Raw genomic sequence first — 9,260 nt, 5'->3', positions numbered from 1 at the left:
GCTCAGTGGGAGGTCCAGATGCAGGGGGAGTGGGGCTCAGTGGGGTGGGGATACAGATGCAGCCGGTTGGGGCTTGGTAGGGTGGGGATCTGGGTATGGGTGGCTTGTTGGGGTGGTCCAGGTGCAGGAGGAGTGGGGCTTGTCAGGGGGTCCTGGGTGTGTGTGGGGGGGTGAGGCTTGTCAGGAGAGTCTGGGTATGAGGGGGTCTGGATGCATGGGGGTTGGGCGGATGGGGGAGCAGCTCCCTGTACAGTGATCCCTCCCCCTACAGCTGAGGAGCAATGGGTGCAGGAAGTGTGTGTGTGTGGGGGGGGAAGTTTACAGAGCTTTCTACAGCTGGGAGAAATCTGGGGGTGGGTCTGACATAGTCCCGAATCCCATGCAGGGGAAGAGGAAGTCCCATCCTCCCCAGCTCAGCCGGGTCTTCCCCAGTCTTGCCTCCTGCCCCACAGTGTTTTACTTCTCTGCCAGATGCTTTGTGTGCCCAAAACATACTGCTGGGGAGGGTCGTTTGACTGCTCTTGTGGCTTCCCTTTGCTTCCCCATCAAAAAGTCATTTTTCTGCGAGTAAGCAAAGAAATCTGCAGGGGACATAAATTCTGCACATGTGCAGTGGCGCAGAATTCCCTCAGGAATAAAGTGTGAACAAGCCCTAAGATACATGTGTCCTGTTGGGTTGATAAATGGGTATCTCAGGACCAATTAGGGTTAAGATGTACCGGTAAATGAAGGCTTGTTCAGTTACAACATTAAACGGTCAGGTGTGTTTCAGGGTTTCATGTGGAGTTATTGTAGGCTTACTCCCATTGTAATAACCACCATTACAATTTTTTAAACTTTTTATTAAAAAAAGACACCGAAGAAGAAGGATAAACAGTTAAAGTATTTGGAATGTAAAGCATTAATTTGTATTTTATTTTATTTTATTTATTCCTTATGCCCTCTCCCTTAAAGGAGTACATAGGGAAACCCACCACCACCACTACACTTGAGAGTCTTTTACATGGTATTAATTGGTATTAAAGACAGTCCTAACTCCTTGTTTTATTATTATTTTTTTGGTCGGGTGGTGAGAGAAAAGGTTACTTTAGATGGCATAGAACCGCTGCTGTTGTTCCTTTAAGATGAGACAAGCATACAATACGGGAAATAAAAGAATAATAGATATGCAGCTTCTGTTTCTGGTACTGACTTTCACTTACATCCTCGCTGTTGGAGTAATACAGGCCCAGCTCGCTGTCTGATCAGCCACTCTGTGACCTGGGCATTGGGCTATTCAGACGATTGCTGTTAGCTGGCCTTTCTGGTCACAGGCTCACAGCAGTGTTGAAAAAGGTGGAGTTATCTTGGCCAAATAAGCCAAATTCTTATCAGTCCGAGGCAAAAAGAAATAATGAAGAAAAGAAAAAAGGTAGGAAAGGAAAATGACACATGAGGGAGGATATGACACCAGGACCCTAAGGCTCACATGCAAGGTTGTCAGGATTTAGCCAAAGCTGGTGATGTTCTCTGGTTTTCCCTCTCTGACCTGCTCCGGTAAGGATTCTTTCAGAATTGGAACTGTGAAGACCCACCCTGTCATGGTGGATCCCAGGCTTCCAGAAAATGGTGAGGGTATTGGCAGCCATGATGGTGAAGCTCACGCCTTTCAGTCTCACATGCCGCCACTTCTATCTAGTGCAACCCCAGATAAAGAAGGGGAGGCACCCTCTCCCATTAAAATTAACCAATCAAAACATTTTGGTGATTTAAACTGTAAACACTTTCTCCCGTTTCTAGAATCAGCTTGTTATGCCAACGCATGAATTTACCAGGAGCCTTGAAGGCCCCTTATCACCATTCTTTGAAAATAAACAGCCCATTTTGTACCAATCTATTTCTCTCCTAATTTTTGCTCATATTTATAAACAATTTTATGTAATAGGATGAGTTGGACTTTTGTTACCTTGGACAATAGTCCTCTCAAATTTATTGGATTTTGGACACAAGAAGCCACATATATGGATTTGCAAAGGGGCTTCAGCCCAGCTTTTAAAGCTGAGCCTGTTGATTTTAATGTTCAAGTTTTTACATGTGCCAAACCTAGGTTTGCATTCATAATATGTATTTGAATATGCAGACCCAAGTTTTGCATATACAAAAACTTGAGTGCAGAAACTTTGCAGGTACAATTGTAGAAGCTGCTTTTGACAGTTTGGCCTATAACATAAATCAGCTTCCAGGCCAGACAGCTTTTCTCTGCATAACCAGATCGTTGAGCTCACTGACTGGCCGTGCTACATAGATTTTATTTTCATATAGAGAAATTGTTCTTGAAGATTTCTCAACTGAGTAGGACAAATGGTGTATGCACATCTGTTTTCACCCATCTTGCCTTCAACATATCTGTTCCTCCACTGATGTGAAGAATATATGGGTAGTATCCCACTCAGAACCCATCTTGCAGCTTTCAGAGTGTCTGCAAGATTACCTTTAGGAGGCAACAGTTTGTTGGCAAAACAGCCTATAAGCAATATATGACAATGATTTCACATGTATTATCGCCTTAATGTGACACTGATATCTCCCAGGCATCACTGTGACTCCTGTAACAAAACATTTATATGTAAATATGAATGTATTTATGAAGCAAAGACCCTACACCCAGGATAAGAAAAAGGTTCATTACATATGTCAAATGCACCTTGTATTTATTTATTCGTCAGAAACCCTGGTTAAGAAAGCCTATCTGAAAAAGGAAATCTGTTATAAGTATATCTGAACTTCCCCGTCAATATCATATTTGATTAAGGATTTAGAGGATTTATATTTCTAGGAAGACAGCGTATTGTTAATTGTTAACTATGTTATTGGTAGCAGAGTTGTGTGTTAAAAATTACTTACACAAATTCTTGTTTTCTGTAGCCTGAGATGCAGAAAGAAGAAAAGTCTTGAACAAGTCATGCGTCAGAACAGGTGCTACTCTTCCAGTAGGATACTCTGTGTATCACCTTACCAAAGCACAATTGTTGCCTTCAGTATAGTCATAAGTGATTTGTTTTACTTTAAATTATTCAGGTAATGGGGTTTCCATGATTTTTCTTAGGAGACTATTCTAATAGCCTAACCTGCAAACCCTGTACATATGTAGTATCATATTTTGTGCCTACTCTGGGCTACCATTGAACGATACTGCAAAACATCCATCACTGAGACTCAGCTGCATGAGGGAATAAAATCTGCATGAACCCAGGCAAAGGAACTCCATATCACAAACACTGTGGCGATCTCTGGAGAAAGCTCCCACACTTATCTCAGAGATGCATATTGTTAGCATGTCAGGAAGTAGGAGCCACACATAGCATGGTACACAAAATCCATGGGATGCGTTGGAGGTAACAAATGACCATATTTATTATTCTTCCTAATACCCAGCTGTAACTGGACATGCTCAGATTGAAGAAGTGTCCTACTTCTGGTTGGGGGTGAGGATTATGTCCCATCACACAATCTTTTGTAATTCCTAGGGTAAAAAATCACTTATTCATGCTTTGCTTGTTTGTTCAGGATTTGATTTAGTACACGAAAATAACTCTAGAGGTACTGACCATGGAGTCTGTCAGATATCCACCTGTAAATATTCAGTTATCATATTAATCCGTCATCTAGGTATCCATTCCCCTGGAGACAAATACCATACATTAATCAGGAAAACAATACACCTGCTAAAAAACCACCTTGTTATATACTGTAGATTTCATCCAAGATGTAGGATACAATATTCCTGGCATTAATGTACTGCATTATATTAGTTGCAGAAGTGAATGTTGTGATTAAACATTGTTTTCCTCTCACAATACACCTTAGAAAGTATATATTTATTATAATTTTAAGCATATTTTTGTGCTACGAGCACCAAATGAATTAATGTTTATCAGTGAATAGAACCTGGAAACTTTCATTTGGAACCAAAGCATTTTGTCAAGTGTTAGTTTTAGGGCCCTTTCGAAGTAATTTTTTATGCTTTGTGGTATAGTAGATGTGAGGCCGTTGCTATCAGGGACTGGGACATGGGCAGTCTGAGCTAGTAGTCAGAGCAGGAGACAGGAAATGGAACCAAGGGTCAGAACCAGTCAGAGACAAGAGTCAGACCCAGGATCAAAGTCAGAGAATTAGACTCAGCAAAAGGGTTGGACTCAGCAAAAAGGAGCAGGGAACAGGGCAGGGCAGGACTGAAGTCGGGGACAAGGCTGGGAGTCAAGTAGTTGACAGCACAGTATGTTGTTGCAGGAAACCAAGATCCATCTTCTTGCACAGATGATTCTCTGTCTTTTTCCGGCTTAAATAGTGTACCCGCTCCAGTCGGGCTCCAAAGCTCTTCCAATCAGGTTCCTGCGAGCAGTACTTTTAGTGGAGCATAAAGCCCTCTGGTGTTGGTGTTGTGGATGTGGCGGCAGCCCAAGAACCCGTTAGCACTGGTGCTGGCCCTCTGTCTCCTCCTATCTGTTAGATTCAACATGTCTTTACTTGCTCAGCTGAGCAGTTCTATGCTTATGTAACACTGCAGTCTGCTGCTGATTCCTCATATCCCCTCTGTCTGGAATAAGCATCTCTGCTGCCCTTAGGAATAGAAAAATGCTACAAGGCATAAAGAATACAGGTTATGTAATCTCCCATGACCGTTACCAAGGTAAAGCGTCTCCTATAGTATACTGCAGTAAGACTTTGAAATTTAAGTTGCTACTAAAATACAACATTCTGCAGGCAGAAGAGTGCATTTGGGTAGGAGGAGGGAATGCAGATTATTCAGGTCAAAACCAGAATAGATCCGCATTTGCGTTTTTCCCCCCCAATATTTTTTGAGGCATAGGGCCTAATCTACCTGGCCAACAAATGCAGAAATACGCTCTAGATACAGATTGTTAACAAACGTATTGAGAAAAGTGCAATGTCATCTTACATGCATTCTAATTACACCCCAATTCTCCCCAATAAACCATTTAAAAAAAAAGTGTCTTGACTACAGAGTATTAAAATATAATTATGAGTAGAGCAGGGAGACACCAACCTGACATTCTGACTTAGTTTGGAACACAGAAAAAGCTGTTCAACTTTTAAATGCATGACTTTCAAAGTTGTAAGGCGAATTATTGAAAAAAAACCAAGCTAGAACTTATCCTATGCAAATTTTAAAACTCTGTGTTAAGTTCTAACATCTTTTGGCAAAGTTTAACTTGCCTTACAGCAACCCTGAAGGTCTCCTGCCTTTCTTGTGTATTTCAATACTAAACTGCATTTTTTTTGTTTGTCTCAAACTATGGCCCTGATCCTACAAGTTGTTCCACATGCTCAGACTCTACAGCCACTGACATGGAATGCAGGGATCCTGAAGCAGGCATCTGCTTGCACCCAGCAACTTGTGAAATAAAGGAGTGAAATCCTGGGCCTTCTAAAGCCATAGGAGTTTTGCCATTGACTTCAATAGGGCTAAGGTTTCACCAGCAGCCTGTCTTTGGATTGTATTTTTTATTTTTGTTTAGACTAGAATACAAGCAGCAACTGGGTGAGAGACCCACAAGAAAAGTAAGAGTCTCTTGCTTGGTCTAGGAGTTGTCTTGTAAGGTAGGGACACCCAAAGCACAGTCTAAACAGCCCAGAAATGTGGCCTGCAGCTGTTCTCCAATACTTTGACTCTGATTTTATCAGTTGCTGAGCACCTCTTGAGAGGTGCTGTGCACCCTGAATTTCACCCAGAGGTTGGGCCTCTTTATCATAGAATCTCAGGGTTGGAAGGGACCATGGGGGGAGGGATAGCTCAGTGGTTTGAGCATTGACCTGCTAAACCCAGGGTTGTGAGCTCAATCCTTGAGGGGGCCATTTAGGGAACTGGGGTAAAAATCTGTCTGGGGATTGGTCCTTCCTTGAGCAGTGGGTTGGACTAGATGGCCTCCTAAGGTCCCTTCCAACCTTGATAGTCTATGACTCAGGAAGTCATACTAATCCAACTCCCTGCTCAAAGCAGGACCAATCCCCAGACACATTTTTACCCCAGTTCTCTAAATAGCCCCCTCAAGGATTGAATGCACCACCGTGGGTTTAGCAGGCCAATGCTCAAACCACTGAGCTATCCCTCCCCCCAAAAGAAAAGGAAAAAAAACAGGCAGCCCCCTAGAAAAGAAGTCCGCAAACCAGACAGGGAGGGCAGCAGGGGTTACTGGGGCTCCTGCGAGAGGGCGGAGTGTGGTGGGGGACCGCAGCACTCCCACTCGCTCTCACGACCGTGTTTGGCCCTGCTGAGCCTTGCAGCTCCCTGGGTTTTCAGACCCCTGGGTGGTCTGCCGGAGCCGCTCAACCTCGCACGGCGGTGATCTTGGCCAGACAGCCCCACACACGAAGGGCCGGGCACATGCCCGGGCAGCCCCAAAGAGTCCCTGGATCTGGGTGCATGAAAAGGAAGAGGGTCCCGATCCACCTGAACACCCCTGCGGTTGGGGTTCCTGGCCCGCAAACACCTGCCTCCCCACTATTCAATCGAAGTATAATTTGCAAGCAAAATTTTACAATTATTTGCATTTATTTTTATTTCAAAATGTATCTCTAGCACTTTGCACACTGAAATCCTGTTAATGAGAGAAGAGATTATACCTCCACCTTGCTGTGGAAAAAAAAAGGTAAGGGCAATGCTGGCAATTTCCAAGGAGTTTGAGTGCAACCGTTTGCACAAAGTGGATTGGATTGTAACTGCCCTGATCTTTCATTAAGAGGTGTGGCCCTAACCGACTGATGGGTTTAACCTGGTTGGATAAAGATTACATGCTAAACTAGGGTTGCTACTTGTCTTGATATTTTTAAAGCACTTGATTTCTTTCCTCAGAATTGTTAAGTGAATAGAGTAGAAATGTGAGAGCCAGCAATTGTGGGCTCTATTTCTGACAGTCACCGATTTCCGGTTTGTTGATGGGCAAATAAATAAACCTCTGTGTGCCACACTTTCCGCACCTGTAAAATCGGGAGAATGTTTTTTTAGTTCCTTGAATGGAAAGTTCATAGTTTAATGATTATAAGGCCAAAAGGGACCACTGTGATCATCTAATATGTCCTCAAGTATAGGACATAGGAGTTCCCTGAATTAATTCCTGTGGAACTAAAGCGAATCTTTCAGGGTAGAGGAAAATGGTTCTATAGAAGTGCAAAGTATTATATTCCTTGCAAACCTAATTCATAGGACATTAATGGGTTATTAAATTCCTTTTGGTGAAGAGACGGAGGACTCAGGATCGATAGGCTGCAGCATGCAAAATGGTATGTTGCATGTTTGTCCTGTGACAATTTGTAAGTTAAAGCCATATATTTTCTCATACAGTAATGTTTCCTGCAGCTATAGTCTTAGCAGAGAGTGCTGTATCCTTATATGAAACATATCTTAAAGAGGGGCCTGAACTTGGGGTACAAACAACAGAGGTAGGATAATTTCAGTGGTTTATCTGAACCACCTAAATGAATAGTACACACACAGGTTGGCAGTCCTGGATATGCAGTGTGGACTGGACTGAGTGGTGGAGGTTTGGGAGAAGGGGCTTTTGCGAGACCTTGCTCTTGGGGTGGCCTGAGTTGGGGTAAATTAAGCAGGTTCTGCTGTTAGGAGGCATGCTGGTGTGTAAAGAGGCGTTTGGCTTTAGTGAAGGCAAGGGGATGATGACAAAATAGTATGGGAGGGGGGCTTGGGTGTTTTGTGGGGCTGTTGGGAGAAGTGGGGAGAGGGAGACTTAGGGAATGTTGGGGGATTTGGATAGATTTGCTATCTACTTAAATGTCTTTTTTTTCACCAGAAGATCTGAGTTGCATCACACTAATTAGTGGATTTTATCCTCACAGCACCCTCATGAAATAGGGAACTATTGTCTTTGCAGCAGATGGGAAACTGAGGCACAGAAAGATTATGAGATTTACCCAAGGACAGACATGAAATCTGTGAGTCAGTTGGGAAATGGACCCAGGTTTTCAGAGTCCCAGTCCAGTGCCTTGCCCTTGTCCACTCGACTAATCTTGTTACTGGGAGAGGTTAGTGCAGAATGATGGGTGTTGGGAATGGGGTGTAGTGGGGGGGTCTTCAGTTTAGAGAAATGCTAATGGGGAGGTGTTGAGGGTCTATTATGAGGAAAATACTGGTAGGGGCTTTAGATGGGGCAAGCACTAATGAAGGTTTGGGGGAAGGTCTGGAATGCTGATAGGCTTGTTATGAGGGAAATGCTATTGGGGCTTTGGTGGAGACAGTTGTCCTGTTGCAGATAGATTCTTGGAGGTTAGGGAGGAGGCAATAGGGGGAGAGGTGGGAGGTATTTGGAGGAAGTGCTGGTAGGGGGGTCCTTGATTGGGGAGAGGCTGTTGCAGGAAGTAGTGTTAGGTGAGTGAGGTACTAAAAGGGAGGCAGTAGGAGGTTTGGGGGAGTGAGGTGCTGCAGAAATAGGGTGTAGTGTTTGGATGGGAGAAAGTAGGGTGCTATGGGTGGTGTTTGGAGAGGGGGTGCAGTGTATAGGGGAGGCAGTGGGGTGCTGTGGGCAGTGTTTGAGGAGGCGGTGTTGGGGCAGGGTTAGTGCGGCGGGGCACTGGTATGTGGGCTAGGGGGAAGCAGTGGTAGGTGGTTTTGGTGGGCAGTGGGGTGCTGTGGGTGGTGTTTGGAGAAGGGGTGCAGTGTATAGGGGAGGCAGTGGTAGGTGGCTTTTGGGGGCGGTGTTTGGGAGGGGGTGTTGGGGCAGGGTTAGTGCCGGGAGGTGGGGGCACTGGTATGTGGGATTGGGAGAAGCAGTGGTAGGTGGTTTTGGGGGTGGCAGGGCTGCTGGGGGCGGTGTTTGGGGAGGAGCTGTTGGGGCAGGGTTAGTGCCGGGAGGTGGGGGCACTGGTATGTGGGGTTGGGAGAAGCAGTGGTAGGTGGTTTTGGGGGTGGCAGGGCTCCTGGGGGCAGTGTTTGGGGAGGGGGTGTTGGGGCAGGGTTAGTGCCAGGAGTGGGGGCACTGGTATGCGGGGTTGGGGGAAGCAGTGGTAGGTGGTTTGGGGGGTGGCAGGGATGCTGGGTGTGGTGTTTGGAGAGGGGGTGCAGCGTATAGGGGAGGCAGTGGTAGGTGGCTTTTGGGGGCGGTGTTTGGGAGGGGGTGTTGGGGCAGGGTTAGTGCCGGGAGGAGAGGCACTGGTATATGTGGTTGGGGGAAGCAGTGGTAGGTGGTTTTGCGGGTGGCAGGGATGCTGGGGGTAGTGTTTGGAGAGGGGATGCAGTGTATAGGGGA

This window comes from Mauremys mutica, chromosome 5 (genome assembly GCF_020497125.1).
Source record: "Mauremys mutica isolate MM-2020 ecotype Southern chromosome 5, ASM2049712v1, whole genome shotgun sequence".
In the NCBI taxonomy this organism is placed as follows: Eukaryota; Metazoa; Chordata; order Testudines; family Geoemydidae; genus Mauremys; species Mauremys mutica.
Note: the sequence above shows the minus strand (reverse complement) of the source record.